This window comes from Piliocolobus tephrosceles, chromosome 15 (genome assembly GCF_002776525.5).
Source record: "Piliocolobus tephrosceles isolate RC106 chromosome 15, ASM277652v3, whole genome shotgun sequence".
In the NCBI taxonomy this organism is placed as follows: Eukaryota; Metazoa; Chordata; class Mammalia; order Primates; family Cercopithecidae; genus Piliocolobus; species Piliocolobus tephrosceles.
Window position 1 is genome coordinate 78,982,634 of NC_045448.1, and position 18,837 is coordinate 79,001,470.

The following is an 18,837-nucleotide window of genomic DNA, read 5'->3' on the forward strand; positions in this document are numbered from 1 at the left end:
GCCCGGCCTATAATCTATTACTTTTAACATAATGTACTAACAACTTGGAAGTTATGCTGTTTTGAAGATGACTTCTAGCTTTCTTAGTTAAGTACATAATTGCTTAACTCTGTGATCTCATTAGCTCCCATGGATTTCAACACATCTCTAGTCGAGAAAACTCTCCTTCATGTATATTTTGTTTTACTACCAAATTATTAATTTTTTTTTCACAATTTTTGGCATATACATGCACTTAAAATGTTTATAAACAGGCTGGGCATCGTAGCTCATGCCTGTGATCCCAGCCCTTTGGAAGACCAAGGCGAGCGGCTCACATGAGGTCAGGCGTTTTAGAACAACCTGGCAACCACAGTGAAACCCCGTCGCTACTAAAAATACAAAAATTTCCTGGATGTGATGGGGGATGCCTATAAACCCAGCTACTTGGGAGGCTGCGGCAGGAGAATCGCTTGAACCCAGGAGGCAGAGGTTGCCGTGATCTGAGATTGCACCACTACACTCCAGACTGGGTGACAGAAAGAGAATCCATCTCAAAAAAAACAAAAGTCCATAAACACAAAAGTGCATACACAAAACTTAATTCTTGTTTTGTCTCCTGAACTAAGGCACTTTACATGGCTCTAACTTCTGTCTTCTTGAATTCATAAATCACACAAATATTGTTATAGTTTAATGCATGTCATATTAAATTATAATACATCTCATGGGGCAGTCACAAACTTAATTCAAGTAAGGAAATAATTATAAACTTTGTTGGGTGCTTTTGAAAAAATGTTACAGAAGTACAATGAGGAGGGTGTCATGCCATGTTTTGCTTGAGATGCAAGCCAAATCCTAAAAACTCAGAGAAGTCTCAGGGGGCCTGTTGCAAAGAATAGAGCAACTGGGCAAAAGACAGTGGGGGTAAGAGAAGGTAGATTATTGAGATAAATGGATAGATAGATAGATAGATAGATAGATAGATAGATAGATAGATAGATAGATAGAAAGTTTGCAACAAAAGGCCTTTAGTGGTAGTCTACATGTGTGGTATTTACACAACTTGTGCAATTGCAGGTTATAATGTATTGTGTTTATAATTTACTGCTATACTACACTGGTGGATTCAAATTTTGTATAGTGAATTTTTTTGGACAATTAAACATAGGATAATAGAACTTCAAATTTGTAACATTAAACATTTGACTACCAACTAAAAGGTAAACTAAAGCAATTACATAGTTGTTTTGTATGCCAGCTAATAGTTTAATTTTGACTTCATCATATTTGGCTTTAAATATAGCTTTTGCAATTATGGAATATGTTGCTGCTTTTTGATTTGTGTTTAAAAAGAAGAGAATGGGCAGTGGAAGAGCTTCTACAAAATAGAAAGTTTAAATATCAAAACTGGAAGACAACCAAGAAACACAGTTACCAGAAATAATCCAAACGACAATAACTTCTCAGGACTTGCTCCTTCCACAAAGCATAAAAAAAGTGTTTAATTGAGTTGGGGAGTTCTATATTTTTGTAGACTCACAAGCCAAAAGAATCTTTTAATTCTGAATCAGTAAAATGTAAAACTTTTAATAATAGATCTTAAACTTCAAGGTGGAATGACAAATGAATTTTAGCAATCTAACCCAAATCAAGACCAACACAGGGACTGTCTCCACATATAATACAAATACCAGACAATTAGTTAACTATTCTCTAATTGAAAAATTGTATGATCTCATTCATTCATACACACACACACACACACACACAGCTACCCCATAGTTAATGAGTTCTTTCATTATGTCTGTTCAACAAGAGCGTTTTATGTTTGATCAAAGTCTCTAATGCAATTCTGAGGTTATTCCATTTAGCAGTCAGTTGATTGGTAACTGCCTTCAGGGACCTCTGAGTCTACCCCCATTTAGAACTTGCTTTAGGAAACGTGTTCTGCATACTGTATGTTAACAGAGGCTGTGCGTTCTATAATTATAATAGGGATATCAGAATTCTTAATTAAACATACACCATATTTTATAACTTCTAGTGGCATGAGAAATGAAGTGAGGAGACCTTCAGGAAATCAGAAAGACCATTCAAATACATTTTATTTTATCAAGGTAGTAGTGTAATTAAAGTCATCAATACTTTTATGAACTAATATTTAACTCTATATATTAATCACAGTTTCTATTTTGAGAATATTATATGGGTCACTGGGCTAATTATGCTATATCTTTTCCCATATAATATTTATTTTAAAAATCTAATAAGATAGTTATTACTAGTGCTATTTTATAAACAAGGAAATGGAAACTGATGTATAAAGTATTTTGAAAAAGACATACAGCTCGTAATTAGTAGACTTACATATTTATTTATGGTGTCTCTGACTCCTAAGCTAATATTTTGAATAAAAGAATAACCAAACTCAAATCCTTTGTGATTCTTTTCACACATTGTCTTTTTTATCCCATGCTCTGGGACACATTATTTTGGAGTAATCTTGCCTTTTAGGTGAATTCAGTTGCATGAATTGTAATTTGCTTATCATCTTGATTCTATAATATTTTGAACTTGTGGGGCCTTATAAACATTACCTTGCACTCTGAAATTGAACAGCTATGGAAAACTGGTTAGCCATATGCAGAGAATTGAAACTGGACCACTTCCTTGTACCATATACAAAACTCAATTCAAGTGATTAAAGACAAACGTAAAACCTAAAACTATAGAAGCCCTGGAAGATAACCTAGGAAATGTCATTATGGACACAGGCCCTGGCAAAGATTTCATGACAAAGACACCAAAAGCAATTGCAACAGAAATTCAAAAATTGACAAATAGGACCTAGTTAAACTAAAGAGCTTCTGCACAGCAAAAGAAACGATCAACAGAGTAAACAGACGACATACAGAATGGGGGCAAATATTTGCATACTATGCATCTGACAAAGGTCTAATTCAGCATCTATAAGGAACTTATATTTATAAGCTAAAAATAACCCCATTAAAAAGTAGGCAAAGGAGATGAACAGAACTTTTCAAAAGAAGACATCCACATGGCCAGAAAACACGTGAAAAAATGCCCAACATCACTAATCCTTAGGGAAATGCAAATCAAAATCACAAGGAGGTAACTAACATCTCATACCAGTCAGAATGGCTATTATTAAAAAGTCAGAAAAATAACAGAAGTTGGTGAGGTAGCAGAGAAAAGGGAATACTTGTACACTGCTGGTGGGAACGTAAATTAGTGCAGCCACTGTGGAAAGCAGTTTCCTGATTTCTCAGATAACTTAGAACACAGCTACCATTCGACACAGCAATCCCATTACTGGATATATAATGAAAGGAATAAATTATTCTACCATAAAGACACATGCATGCCTATGTTCATCTCAGCACTATTTGCAATAGCAAAGACATGGAATCAACCTAAATGCCCATCAACTACAGACTGGATAAAAAAATGTGACACATATACATCATAGAATACTATGCAAGTATATAAAATGATTAGATTATGTCCTTTGCAGCAATATGGATGGAGGTGAAGGCCAGTATCTTAAGTAAACTAATTCAGAAACAGAAAACCAAATACCACACATTCCCACTTACAAATGGGAACTAAACACTGAGTACACATGGACACAAAGAAAGGAACAATAGACACTGTGGCCTACTTGAGGGTGGAGAGTGTAGGGAGGGTGAGGATTAAAAAATTACCTATCCGGTACTATACTTATTACCTAGGTGATAAAATATTCTGTACACCAAACCCCCATGACATGCAATTTACCTATAAAACAAACTTGCACATATACCTCTGAAACTAAAAGTTTTTTTTTTTATTTTAAGAAATTGAATAGCTAAAGTTGAATTCATGTTTCAGTATTCCAAATTTTAAAAAATCTTTGTGTGTTTTAAACAATGTAGATGTATTTGTGTAGTTGTGAATCTTTTAGAATTCTTAAATGAATGCAGCATGCTTTTTCATGTAAAATTATTTTGATAGTAAAATTTTTATTATAACAAGTACATACATAACATTTAGCTTCATTGTAGAATAGCTTGAAAGTACAATTGAGTATGACACTCTACAAAAGAAAACCTGCCTCATCCCATAACTGAGAAAAATCTTTGTTGGTTGCCAGAACACATCTGTTAGTGTTTGGCTGTCACACACTCAGCAGATGCTGTCCTGTTTGGGAACTGCCATTTATCCTCCATTCCACTTGGGGCCCTGACTTCACAGGTGCCCTGCTCCAGGGCAAGCTCTTATTTTCTACTCATGTCATATTTTTTAAGATATCAACTCCATTCTGCTAATAAATGATGCTTATCTCCATTGTAAAATAGAAAAATACGTTTTTTTTTTCCTTTCTTGAATTTTAACACTTTCAAAAGGATGGCATAACAGAATTACTTGGGTCTCAGTAGTGTTTTATTGTTGTTGTTTGTTTGTTTAAATAAATTTAACTTACAGGTTTTCTCAACCCAGCTTGGACAAATTCTGCTAATGGTGCTATTTTTCTGCAATAGGCATTAGAACAAACAACTAAAGTGTACCTGGACATACCACTCATATAACTCTAAAGTTAATTGCTAAGACTGACTAATATTGCTAGATTTTCTCAGTGTAGAGCCGTTGCACAGAGCTCTTGTGTCTGCTCACATTGATTTACATGATGTAATTTCTGAAATATACACATATACATTTCTAAGTACCAAACAGTTTATTTTATAAGCAATGACATAAAATTATTCTATGAAACATTTTTTTTTTAAAAATCAATGTAATTGTTACAATCTAGTAAGGCCAATCAATTAAAAAGGAAGAAGATACAAATATATAGATGAAAAATAAAATATAACAAGTATATTGACTTGAGTACTCAAGAGATTAGAAAAATTAAATAGTAATATATTATAGCCTATGCTAAAACTTAGAAAATATTGATAATATATAGATTGATAGAACTATCCATGTTTACAGGAAGCCTGACTAAATCAATAACACTAGGGGAAAATAAAACAGTTGTTACAGAACTATTTCTCACTACAAATATAAGACTCTGGATTCAGACTTGTATTTCATAGGAAAGAAAAATCTTAAGTTGCTTTTATTGTTCTAACACGTAAATTAATTATGTCATATTTCTTTTTATTAAGGTACTCTGTAGTTTAAGTATATCATATACAGATTTCTGACAGCTGTGGTTTTTCAAACATCGTTTAACTTTCCATCCATTACGTGGATATAAATAATTTAGATAGTACGTTGTAAGTTCATTTCCTGTTTTTTGTATTGCAATAATAGCAAAGCATTTACTATAAAAAATGTTCATCTGTATAATTCATTACGTATCCTTGGAGTAAAAATTCAGGAGAAAGAAAAAAGCACATTTATACTCTCACCCACGTAGTATGAAAAAACATGGCCATCTAGGATTTTAACACTCCTGCTCTCACCTTTGTAGGTTTTATTTATTCATTCTGTTCATGACTTAGATTCTTGTTCTTTCCTGATTTTATGCTTAATATTCATATGATGAATTTCCCATATTTAATGTAACTTGAGTATTTGTTCCTTGTCAAAATAATCACCTGAATAAAACAAAATCAATCTATATTTAAAGTATGGTATGTGACTTGGAAAGTGCCTCTTACCTCCGCTCCTGACCACCTAAAAGCTCAGAATGTGATCATATATGGAAACAGGGTCTTTGCCGATGTAATTAGTTAAAGATCAAGATGAAATAACCTTGAATTCAGAATGGACTCTAAATCCAGTCATTGGTGCCTATTTTTTTAATTATATTATATTATTATTATTATTATTTTTTTTTTTTTTTTTTTGAGACGGAGTCTTGCTCTGTCACCCAGGCTGGAGTGCAGTGGCGTGATCTCCGCTCACTGCAAGCTCCGCCTCCCGGGTTGACGCCATTCTCCTGCCTCAGCCTCCTGAGTAGCTGGGACTACAGGCACCTGCCACCACACCCGGCTAATTTATTTGTTTGTTTGTATTTTTAGTAGAGCCAGGGTTTCACTGTGTTAGCTAGGATGGTATCGATCTCCTGACCTCGTGATCCGCCCGCCTCGGCCTTCCAAAGTGCTGGGATTCCGAAGTGCAGGCGTGAGCCACTGAACCTGGCCGTTTTCTTGTTTGTAAAAACATTTCTTTCAATACTTTTGCATGTATATTTTGAGTACATTTTGTGTACTACTTGAAAAATATCTACCTAACCCAAAGTCATTTTTCAAAATGTATTGTTTATAGAAGGAATATATTAACTGAAGATTTATGATTTATCTAGGGATTGTTTTCATGGAATTTGAGCTTGATCTTTCTTTTTGTTCTCCATGTGGATATCTGTATGTCTCACTACCATTTCTTTAAAATACTATTTTTTCTTGTGTTGTACTAACTTGTCATCTTTAGGAACTTTGTCAAAAAAAATGGATTATATATGAATAGGCCTATCTATTCAGTTCCATTGGTCAATGTGACTATCCTTACAATAAAACCAAAATGTGGTTTTTTTAACTTTGTTAAGTCTTGAAATCAGATAGTGTCAGTCTTCCAAAATCGTTCCTTTTTTAAAGTGTATTTGACTATTCTAAATTCATGTCATATAAATAAATTCTCAACATATCAACATCACCAAATTATATTTTCTTTTCTTACTAGAAAACAGATCAGGAATTTCTTCGACATAGTAAGACTCACTTCATTTGTTTCTTGTTTCTCAAGAATCATACTTTGCCACTGTCTATTGTACAATAACTGAAACTAGATGATTTCTAGTTTTTTCACTGTTTTTTAATCATTTTCATTTAAGTATAAATCAAGATCATCTTACCTTTCCTTTTTAAAGTCAGATATGTAAATCTGGAATTAATATTATTTAAGTCTTCATGTATCAATAATATTTTGTTGTTGTTCTGTTTTTGAATCCTTGCATCACTTTTTAGTCCTTTATGGTAGGTAAGGTAGCTAAAGTGTGTTATACTTATCGCTTCAAGGAAGGGATGGATGATTAGAGTACAGGCAGAAGGAAAAAGAGGGCCAGATTTTAACTTTTTTATTCTCAAATGTCAGGACCTGGTAAAAGCAAAGTTTATGGAAGAACACATAATCAATAGAAAAACGTTCTTTCAATCCATATCATATAGTAACCAAAACTGAGATTCTACAGGTTCCGGAAAAAAACATACTTAGAAGGACAAATAAAAAGAGTTCAATACAGTTGGGCCCCTAAGAAGGGCTATCATGCATTTTTTTAATTTTAAAAATAAATGTTATTTTATATATTTAGGTATACAACAAGATGTTATAGGATACATACAGATAGCAAAAAGGTTACTATAATGAAGCAAATTAATATATTTATTGTCTCACATAGTTGTCCATTTTTTGTGTGTTTTTATGGTAAGAGCAGCTAAAATCTACTCATTTTGCATGCTGCCATTAGATGAAGGTCTAATATCCAGAATCTACACAGAAATTAAACAAATTTACAAGAAAAAACAACACCATTTAAAAGTTGGCAAAAAGACATGAACATATACTTCTCAAAAGAAGACATTTATGTGGCCAAGAAACATGAAAAACAGCTTAACATCACTGATTGTTAGAGAAATGCAAATCAAGAATCACAATGAGATACCATCTCATGCCAGTCAGAATGGTAATTATTAAAAAGTCAAGAAACAACATATGCTGGTGAGGCTGTGGAGAAATATGAGTGCTTTTACACTGTTACTAGGAATGTAAATTAGTTCAATTATTGTGGAAGATGGTGGGCCAATTCCTCAAAGACCTAGGAATAGAAATATTATTTGATCCAGGAATCCCAAAGGAATATAAATCACTCTATTATCAAGATACATGCATATGTACGTTCATTGAAGCACTATTCACATTAGCAAAGACACAGAATCAACACAAATGTTCATCAACGATAGACTGGATAAAGAAAATGTGGTACATGCACACCATGGAATACCATGCACCCATGAAAACGAATGAGATCATGTCCTTTGCAGGGATATGGGTGGAGCTGGAAGTCATTATCCTCAGCAAAAGTTAATGCAGGAACAGAAAACCAAACACCACATGTTCTCACTTACAAGTGGGGGCTGAACAATGAGAATACCTGGACACAGGGAGGGAACAACACACTCTGGGGGCTGTCAGGGGTGGGGTGTAACTGGAGGAAGAGGATCAAGAAAAATAGCTAATGCATGCTGGTCTTAATACCTAAGGAATAATACCTACTACCTAGGTATTAGGTGATGTTATGTAGGTAAACACGCACTTGCCTATGCAACAAACCTGCACATCTTGCACATGTATCCCAGAACTTAAAATAAAATAAATAAAACAAAAATAAAGATATAAACATAGAACTAGCATATGACTTAGCAATCCATCTTCTGAGGATATACCCAAAGGAAATTAAAGTACCACCTAATAAAGATACCTGACCTTCCATGTTCATTGTAGCATTATTCACACCAGCCAAGACACGAAGTCTCTGTCAATGGTTAAGTGGATACATAAATCAAGGTATATGTATATATGCAATAAAATATTCAGTCCTAAAAAATGAATGAGATATTGCCATTTGCCACAATGTGGATGAGCCTGGAAGACACTGTCCTATCATGCGTTTAACAGTGACAGATACCCCAGTTAGTTTTTATAATACAAGAGCAGGATTAAATATATTCCTAATCTGAGGAAGAATTCAGAAACATGGTAAAACTGCTAAATGGAGCAGGAACAGCAAAACATCTGTATTTTTTTTATTTTAAAAATTGATTTGGTGAAATCTAGTCAACTTCACTATTTGTATCACACTGATATAGTAGAATGTTTCCAGTATGCTTGAAGGTAATGTACAAACAAAATATAAAACCAAGATCACTATCTCAAGATTTCCTTGAGAAAGGAAACAGTGACTGAATTACAGATGAAAATGAAGCAACAATTGTGGATAAATGAAGACAACAGAGGTCAGACCCATTTATCCTGTTGAGCAAGATCTGTGCCTATTTCTAATAAAACCACACAAAGAAAAATTTATGATGTATTTTATTGTACTCATTGCATTTTTGACTAACTATACACCCTAGACTATAGTCCAGTACAGGCCATCTAGAGGCAATTCTCATGTTCCTTAATAGAATTCACATGTGTATTTATCATGGACTTTCAAAATATCCCATGGATTGTGATGAAGCAGAGTTGCAAAAAGTGATATAACAGGATTTAGATATCTGACAGAGATGTGATAGTTGTCAGAAAGAAAGAAAACTAAGCAAATGCATCCTTTCTGGAGTATGCTGATAAGATTAATCTGAAATCAGAGCTTCCTAAATTACTACAACCCTTCCAGCGAAGAGAAACAGACTTAGTTCTGCCTTCCTCAGCCAACAAAGCAAAGGAATGTTATTATCCCCAACAAACTGGTACAGCATTAATCTGTACTGAAAATTGTGACCTGAGGGCTGGCAGAAAAACTGTTTTAAACAGATAGAAGTGCATGCCCAGACCACAAGGAAATTCTAATTGTCAGTGCCCACCTGGAATAATTATTGAACACACAGCTATATCTAAGGAAAGATATTGAAGATGTTCGTAGCAACACATTTTTCCAACAGCTGAAAAAAAAAAACAAATTAAAACCAGTCCCCTTTAGAATAATAAATATATGTTTCCCTTTTCAATGGAATACCATATAGCAGCTACAATGAATAAATTCAAGCTACATGTATCAATGTGACTCTCTCCAAAAACATAATCTTGAATGAAACCATTAAGTCCTAGTGTGACAAAATGTTTTTAAATTTTAGAAATAGTACATTTCTCTAAAATTAAAAATCATATATTAATCTTTTATGCAAATGCATAAGTAAAAAAGAAACAAAGGCAGACCAAAGAGCCCAAAGAGAAAGAGAAACACATATTTCAGTATATATCTTAGTACTCTCTTCTTTGAAATTATCAAATGGTATGTAATGTAAATTTCAGTCTGATAGAGCAGGAGCACCATCATCTCACACAAACACCACCACTTTAAATTCCAGCTCCCTTTCTAGCCTCATGCATTTCAAGTATATCATTTCTCTTGGAACTACAAGCAGCCAGAAAGAGCAGACCATAAAACACAGATAAGACAGCTCCGGCACAGAGGGAGGTGGGGGAAAATTCTCTTGAGTAACTGCCAAACTTCACTTTCATACAATGGGCCCCAGTAAAACAGTGGGCCTTAATAAGCACATCCTTTTCCTTTCAGGTGCACTGAGATAGGGAGGCTAAAAGCAGACTCCGCAGCGGGTATGCCTGCAGCTGCAGAAAGATGTATGGGAACAGACACACAATTCTCCCACCCAGATAAGCTCAACAAAGAGGTACAGAATCAGTCCAAGCCTCTGATAAACTCTCCCACCCTGAATCCTTAAAAACTCTTAGTCTTTAAGAGAGTGTAGCTCTGACCTAACTCGGTCAGCTGCCCCTCTCAGGTTTATTCAAAATAAACCTGTCACTGTTACTGTCGAGCCGCCCTTCATGTTTCTCTCCTCTTTCTCTAATTGTTACACGGTCTATAGCATTATGTACTTTGTGATGACAAACCCAAAATTAATATTTGAGGCTACACTCTACCAGAGTGGAACAAATTTAATCTTTAAATTTAAATGAGACGTGTTTTAGATTATGGCTACATCTATGTCAACACCTTTATTTCTTTTCCCCACTATCTCCCAGTTAAAGAGTTCTCCATTTGCTTAGTTCCTATAACAGTTTTAGTTTTATCTTCTATTCTCAGAATGTCACACAATATTTGAAATTTAAAAGGTGGTTAAGCGGTTTTTGAGAAAATATTGTAAGAATTTATAAATATATTTTATTCAGATGTAACTGTCTTTGCAAATACTGTGTATGTATTTTATTATAAAAGTGAATTACAGGCCTGGGGCGGTGGCTCACGTCTGTAATCTCAGCACTTTGGGAAGCCAAGGTGGGCAGATAGCTTGAGGTTAGGAGTTTGAGACCAGTCTGGACAACATAGTAAAACCATGTCTCTACTAAAAATACAAAAATTAGCTGGGTGTGGTGGCACATGCCTGTAATCCCAGCTCCTCAGGAGGCTGAGACAGGAAAGTCACTTGAACCTGGGTGGTTGGAGGTTGCAGTGAGCCAAGATCCAGCCACAGCACTCCAGCCTGGGCAACAGTGCAAGACTGTCTCTAAATAAATAAATAAATAAAGCAAATGACAGAGAATTATATTCCTGCAGGAGGAAAAAAAATTAAATCAGATAAATTCTTTAACAAAGGATAAATTTATTTATAAAATAAAGGAAAATTACATAATAGAAATGAAATAAGACAAATATATGTTGTTGTAGTTTATGATCATTTAAAAGCAATTTAGTAAATATAAAATTCTGATTTTTACTCATCCTAAGACACATCTCTGCAGCCAAATTTAGGTTTTTTTCCACTTAAATATGCAGATTTATAAATAATATTGTGTATGACAAGAGTATTACCTCATGTTTAAAAAGCAATTCTTTCTCCCTCTTAAAATTTTTCAAAGGAAATATTTTGTTTCATACTTGTGATATTATGATCAATAAGGAAGAGTACACTTTTCTAAATGTGGGATTTTCATGCTTTGTTGAAGGATAAGTGGAATTATATATACATATGTTTATGTATTTACATAAAGGTTGAAGTATCTTAACTTGTAACAAGGTACTTCTCACAACATTTATAAAGTTTACAAACCCCTATATTCTAAGTTGATATCTCTCTACTCTTCCTGACTTAAGAAATGCTACTTCAATCAGATTTCTATCCATTTTTCTTAAAAAAAAAAGGTATTGATATCAGATTCTACCCTCTTTATCTCTTAAAACTATATTAATATTCAAAATATTTTTTAAAATAAATTTCAATTTTAAAAACCTTACGTTTGAGATGTTGATTACCTGATTACCTAGTATTTTATTCATATAATTAATTCACTTTAACATGTCAAATCTATGTTGATATTTATGCAATTTCAATTTTTACAAATAAATACAATATAAACTTAAAATTCACACACTTTTTAAATTCATTATAATCCTATTTTTTAAAAGTTTCCCTTAAATTCAAGTTTATCATACTATTGCATAAGTAAATTGTTCTTTGTTTGTTTTTTACATACTTCAGATATTAGAATTTCCGGAATCTGCTAACTTTTTCTCATTAATCATGCTATTTCCAACTATCTTTATTAATCTTTTTCTTATGTTTTATTTCTCATGTATGACCATTTAATTATGTTACATATTAGCCCATGATTTTCTTAAGGATTTAATATGTGACTTCTAATATGTAACATATTAATTAATATAATTAACATAATCTAACATATTGATAGCACATACTATGTAATTAATATATAACATAATTATATATTAAATATTTTATCCTATATATGTTATATATAATTATTTTGGCAATGAATGGGAATAAAATGCAAAGCATTTAATCCTGTCTCCAGTCATAAGTGAGGATGAAGTGGGGGAAGGCAGGCTTCATATTTCAAAGGTAAACATAAGAAGAAATCACAGAGGAAGCTGTCTTTAAATGTTGGGTATTAACTTAGAGATCAGTAGTCATTAGAAAGCATAAGGTACATCTTTATGTGACAGAAATTTTCCAGAGAATTAAGGGATATTGGTTCTTTGCAGGATATATTTGCTTCTTCTGTAATTCTTATATATCTTATATTTTGATAAGAAAATAGAATATTTATTTAAAATATACCAGTGCCAGATATTTTATGCAATGGGAATAGTAACCAGTATAGTAGAAAGGGTACCTTGAGACATTTTTCCTGAACTTAGGAAAAACAGATAAATGGTTCTAATATAATGATTGCAATATAATAGCAAATGTAAACAAAATTAAAAAGAAAATCAGAAGAAACTTTTACACAGAATTATTTCAAGTGCGAGAAAATTGTAAAACAAATAGCAGGAAATTGCACTAATTTTGAGAAAAGACATGCATCTTCAAGTAGATGTGGTCCATTTTGTACCAACTACATGGTCATTTATTTTCACAAATAATGTATACATTTGTATACATTATAGTAACAAAACAAAGACACTTAACAATTCTTGGTTATTTCAATATCCTTCTCTATCAAAGTGCCCTGCTCCGTATTATCCCCTTACTCTGATGGCGTTCTACAGATTTGCTCATATTCCTATACACAAAAATTGCAACTACAAGTGCTCCATTTTCTTTACAACTCCATTTCTCCACATCACTCCGTCTTTCCATATTCATCCTATTACCTCAAAACCAACAATTCTCTGAGCTTCTCAGAAACCACAAATTATTACTCCTACAACTTTTTCCTGAATTTTACTTTTCTTCTTTTTCACTCAACCCAGTATTAATTCATTGCTCCAGTAATCTAGTATTTCATCGTATACTCATTCAACTTTTGTGCCCCTTTCTTGTTTTTTTATATTTCCTTGGGAGAAGCCAATATTCTGCCTGCCTTCTACCTGGACCCCTGCTACCGTGTTTGTTTAAAGAAATGACTTTTAGGTTGGGGTTGGTGGTTTACACCTGTAATTTCAACAGTTTGCACTTTAAGAGGCCAAAGCAGAAGGACTGCTTGAGGCCAAGAGCTTGAAACCAGCCTGGACAACATAGCACGAGATTGTGTCTCTATAAAAAATTAAAGGAAAACAGCTAGGCATGGTGCTGCACTGGTAGTCCCAGCTACTGCGGAGGCTGAGGCAGGAGGATGGCTTGAGCACAAGATGTTTTGCCACCGCACGGCACTCCAGCCTGGGCGACAGAGTGGGACCCTGTCTTTATTTAAAAAAAAAAAAAGAAAGAAAGAAAAGAAAGAGAGAGAATGAAAAAGAAGAAAGCAAGAAAGTAAGCAAGCAAGAAAAAGAAGGAAAGCAGGAAGGAAGGGAGGGAGGGAGGAAGGAAGGAGGAGGAAGAGGATGAGGAGGAGAAGAAAGAAAGAAAGAGAAAGAAAAGAAAGAAAGAAAGAGCGAGAGAGAGAGAGAAAGAAAGAAAGAAAGAAAGAAAGAAAGAAAGAAAGAAAGAAAGAAAGAAAGAAAGAAAGAAAGAAAGAAAGAAAGAAAGAGAGAGAGAGAGAGAGAGAAAGAAAGAAAGAAAGAAAGAAAGAAAGAAAGAAAGAAAGAAAGAGAAAGAAAGAAAGAACAGAAAGTAAAAAGAAAAGAAAAGAGAAAGAAACTCACTTTTAAAGTCATAACCACTAGTGCTAGAGTGGCTTTTTAGCACTCGATTATTTCAGGTTACATTTGTATACATTATAGTAACAAAACGAAGACACTTAACATACATAAGTTTATTTTAAAACAGCCACTTAACATACATACATTTATTTTCCACCCACGCAACTCTTGCTATAGGTTTGTCACGTTATCAAGGTATCTCACATCCAACCTACAATTGAGCATGCAGACTTAGCCCACTCTTTGATGGCACCATTTTGAAAGGTGGCTTCCATTGACTTCAGATGAGAAATCACACATGCCTTTTCTACTCAGAGTCAATGGGCAGAACACATCACATTGAGCCAAGTAACTGCAAAGATGCTTGGAAGAGTAATCTTTTTACTCAATAAAGAGAGATTTGACCATGAGTGCACACAGAAATAGTTTGCATAGCACTTGCCTGCACTCATTTTATATTTCCTTAGTCCAAACATTCTCTCACGACAAGTATTCTCTACTTTCTTCTTTCTCCTCAAATATCTGACAAATACTTCTTAATTCTTACTTTCAACTATGTTTTGCTTTCTAGAGAAAATAGGATAAACTTAGAAACTCCACAAATGTCCACAGTCCCCATTCCGTTTATATGTGCTTGTATAAATAATTACCTTCATATCTGTTGCCATGACTTAAAACTTTATCCTTGTAAATAGGATTAATGTATTATTTAAACATTAGAACCCCTCTGATAGGATTTGGCTGTGTTCCCACACAAATCTCACCTTGAATTGTAACAATACCTACATGTCAAGGGTGGAGCCAGGTGAATGTAATTGAATCATGGTGGTGGTTTCCCCCATACTGTTCTCATGGTAATGTATAAGTCTCACGACATCTGATGGTTTCATAAGTGGGAGTTCCCCTGCACAATCTCTCTTGCCTGCTGCCACATAAGACATGTCTTGCTTTCCTTTCCACCATGATTGTGAAGCCTCCCCAGGCATGTGGAACTGTGTGAGTCAATTAAACTTCTTTCCTTTATAAATTATCCAGTCTTGTATATATCTTTATTAGTAGCATGAGAATGGACCAACACAGTAAATTTGTATCAAGGCTGGGTTCTAGAGACTTGTTTAATGACGTTGACCAAAATACTGATAGAGATATGGACAGTGAAGTCCAGGCTGAGGTGGTCTCGGATGGAAATGAGGAACTCATTGGGAACTAGAGTAAAAGTCACTCTTACTGCGTTTAACAGAGACTGGGGGCATTTTGCCCCTGCCCTACAGATCTGTGGAACTTTGAACTTGAGAGAGATGATTTAGGGTATCTAGCAGAAGAAATTTCTAAGTGACAAAACATTCAAGAGGAAACAGAGCATGAGAGTTTGGAAAATTGCAGCCTGACAATGCAATAGAAAAGAAAAGCCCATTTTCTGGGGAGAAATTCAAGCCAGCTGCAGAAATATGCTTAAGTAACGAGGAGACAAATGTTAATCATAAAGACAATGGGGAAATTGTCTCCAGGGCTTGTCAGAGGTCTTCATGGCAGCTACTCCCATCACAGGCCCAGAGGCCTGGCAGGAAATATTAAATTCCTGGGCCAGGTGCAGGCCCTTGCTTCTTTGTGCAGTCCTGGGACTTGGTGCCTTGTGTCCCAGTCATGGCTAAAAGAGGCAAGGTACATCTCAGACTGTGGCTTCAGAGGATGTAAGCCCCAAGCCTTGGCAGCCTCCACATGCTGTTAGCCCTACAGGTACATAGAAGTCAAAAATTGAGGTTTGTGAGCCTCCACCTGGATTTCAGAAGATGTATGGAAATGCCTGGGTGTGCAGGCAGAGGTGTGCTGAATGGAGCAGAGCTTTCATGGAGAACCTCTGCTAGGGCAATGCAGAAAGGAAATGTTGGGTGGAAGCCCTGATACAGAGTCCCCACTGGGCACTCCCTAGTGGAGCTGTGAAAGAGGGCCACAGGCCTCCGGATCCCAGAATGGTAGATCCACTGACAGCTTGCACCATGCATCTGGAAAAGCCACAGACAATGCCAGCCTGTGGAAGCAGCCAAAAGAGGAACCATACCCTGAAAAGCTACTGGGGTGGAGCTGCCAAGACCATGGGAATCCATCTCATGCATCAGTGTTACCTGGATGTGAGACATGAAATCAAAGGAGGTCATTTTGGACCTTTAAGATTTGACTGCCCCATTGGATTTTAGAATTGCACAGGGCCTATAATCCCTTTGTTTTGACCAGTTTCTCCCATTTGAAAATGGTGTAGCTATCCACTCATCAAAAACATTTGAAAAACATTCTGGAAATATATAACTAATTAGCTGAAATGTTTATTCACTTTGCCAAACAGTTCTCTCTATCCTAAGAAATTATATATGATTATATATCTAATATCAATAGATATATAAATATGATAAAAATATAAGCATTGTGAACAATTTTGTGCTATTGTGATGACATAGATGTATGCAGATTGGGTGAATTTTCAATTGCAAACCTTGAAGGAAAAAATGTAGAAATTAAATGTATTTTTCACAAAAATCTTAGCACATTAGTGAAGGTTCTATTTATTCTGGCAGTAGAAAAGTTAATGCCATAAATCCAAGGACAATGCAGCCACTTTAATGTATTTTCAAACTTCATGAAAAAAAGTAGCCATGGTAGTAAGAATGAAGATTATGCATGGGCTCAGAAACATGAACTTCCACACACCAAAATCAGCCAGCCTACAGTACTGCTGAGGGCCCAATCTGTCAGCAGCAGAGATCAACACTGACCCCCTGATATGGCAGCATTCCAACTACCTAGTGGCAGGTGGATTACACTGGACTATTTCCAACATGGAAAGGCAAGTGTTTTGCCTTTACTAGTATAGATACTTACTCTGGAGAAGAATTTGCCTTCCCTGCATGCAATGCTTCTTCCAAAACAATCACCCGTGGACCTACAGAATACAGTAAGCCTATCCACAGTCATTTTGTTCCATGTAGCATTGCTTCTGGTCAAGGAATTCAATTTAGCCCAAGAAGTGTGGCAGTGGGTACATGGGGGCATTCGTGGAATTCACTTGTCCTACCATGTTTCCTGCAACCCTAAAGCATCTGGCTTGCTAGAACATTGGAAAGGCCTTTAGAAGATTCAGTTACAGCACCAGCTAGATGGCAGTACCTTGCAGGATTAGGGCAAGGTCCTCCAGAGGGGTTTATATACTCCAAATTAACATTATTTGGCACCGTTCCTCTAATAGGCAGAATTTATGGGCCCAGGAATCACAGGGTGAAATTGGACACACTAGCAAATTTTTAACTTCCTGTTCTTGTGCTCTTCTGCTCTGGGGGCCTGTAGGTCTTACTTTCAGAAGGAGGAATAGTTCTACCAGGAGACACAATAGTGATTTCATTGACCTGGAAAGTAAGACTTCCAGCAGGCCACTTTGGGTTCCTCATACTTCTGAATCAATAGGCAAAGAAGGAATTACAATGGTGTTGGGGATAATTGATCCTGATGAACAAAGGGAAGTTGGACTACTACTATAACTTAGAGGTAAGGAAAAATATGTCTTAAATATGGCAGATTCCTTAGAGTGTCTCTCAGTATTACCGTGCCCTTCAATTAAGGTCAATGGAAAACTACAACAACTCAATTCAGGCAGGACAACTAATGGTCCAGCCCCTTCTAGAATGAATATTGGGTCACCACACCAGGTGAAGAAGCAAGACCAGCTAAGGCGCTTGCTGAAGACAAAGGGAATACAGAATGAGTAGTGGAAAGAGGTAGTTATAAATACCAGCAATTAAAATGTGACCAGATACATAAGTGAGGACTGTAAAGTCATAGTTTTTTTAAATTTTTTGTGCATATGTCTGTGTGTATTCCAGTTATATATCTATTCATATATCCACATTGAAGTCAAAAATTATAGCTATGGCTATATTTCCCTGACGTCATTATTGTCAAATATAACTTTAATTCCTATTTAGCTTTAATTCGATTTAAATTCCTCAAGGCAAAGCCTTCAGACTATTTTTGTTACAACTAAAAATAAAAGTCATTGTGAGCTACTGAGCACACAAATTATCTTTACCAAATTTTAATTGATAGTAAATAAGAACTTCAAGTAAACTAATTAACTTCTTTATTTTAAGGAATAGCAGTTTAACAATCTCTAATGAGTTCCAATCACCATTGATATTGTAATAAATGTGCAAACAGTTTTATCATTAAATGCTTTTATCAGAATATAGGTAATAGATTCATTATACTCACTATATTTGTCTTTTTAGTAATATTTTCTCAGTCATCTAATTCAACTGATTTTGTTAATGACTGCCCCAATATGGCTTCTCGCAACTTCCTTTGAAAACAAAACAAACAAATATAAAATGCCTCATCCCTCAAACTTTTAAAGATTATTAGCAGTGGATTTCTGGTCAGTACAGTATTGTGAGTTAATATTTTGAAATTCTCAGAACCAAATAGAGAATAATAATATGTTAAATATTAAACTGAAATGAATTAAATATATATACATTAAATAACAAAATATACATGTGAAAGAACAGAATATGGATTGT